Genomic DNA, 883 nt, shown 5'->3' with positions numbered 1-883 from the left:
TACTGTGTATTGAGTAAAGTTAGTTACATAATTGTAAAAGCTTAGTTTTCCTTAAACTATGCTTAGGTTAATGTAAAAGGAGCCACAGGTTAATGCAAATGAGGTTCCTGTTTTCTGAATGGAGGAGTCCAGAAAAGATACACATTAAAAACATGTTAGGATATAAACATTTTTTCTTTTTAATATGTTCATTATATCTCTGGTGTATAATGAAAATAAATGATTACATGATTTCTGAAAAAGAAAAAGATCAATGCAGTCTGATGATCTCTGCTGGCACACCAGGAGGGGACTCCCCAACACAAGCCTGCAAGTACTATGACCACCAGTGTCTGCTGTGCTACCAGGATGTTTTGGAAAAATGCAGGTCTCTTCCCAAACAATCTTCTTACTCTGGATGGGTTGTAGATCACATCCTCCCCAATACTGCATGGCACTCACAAGAGAATGCTCCTTACTCTGATATCTCACCATCTGAATCTGTATCAGGCCTGTACCAATTTGCAACACTCATAGAGTTGACTTTTTAGGATTGAGTTCTATGTAGCTCATGTATCTGTATGGAAATTTACCCCCTTCTTTCAAACATTCCAATTTTTCCTACCTGTTTTTTTGGGGGGGGGGGGTGAGACAGTGTTTCTTTGTGTAGCCCTGGCTAGCCTGCAACTCACTTTGTAGACCAGGCTGGCCTCGAACTCAGAAATTCCCCTCCTCTGCCTTCCAATGCTGGGATTAAAGGTGTGTAACACCATGCCCAGCCTTTTTTTTAAAGACTTATTTATTTTATGTATATGAGTACTATAGCGGCCTTCAGACACACATAGAAGAGGGCATTTGATCCTATTATATCACCCTCTATGAGGGTGCTCCCTCAACCACTCCT

At 40.3% G+C, this 883-nt stretch overlaps 1 pseudogene across 1 annotated transcript; it reads left to right on the top strand.

Moving 5' to 3' along the window:
• The first annotated feature begins 225 nt into the window (after positions 1-225).
• Gm46993 (predicted gene 46993) lies at positions 226-669 on the top strand (annotated as a pseudogene). The gene has a single exon (NR_148917.1). The product of NR_148917.1 is annotated as a predicted gene 46993 (transcript).
• The last annotated feature ends 214 nt before the right edge of the window (positions 670-883 follow it).

Source organism: Mus musculus, chromosome 12, assembly GCF_000001635.26.
Source record: "Mus musculus strain C57BL/6J chromosome 12, GRCm38.p6 C57BL/6J".
NCBI classification, from domain to species: domain Eukaryota; kingdom Metazoa; phylum Chordata; class Mammalia; order Rodentia; family Muridae; genus Mus; species Mus musculus.
Note: the sequence above shows the minus strand (reverse complement) of the source record. Positions and strands in the feature narration are given on the sequence as shown.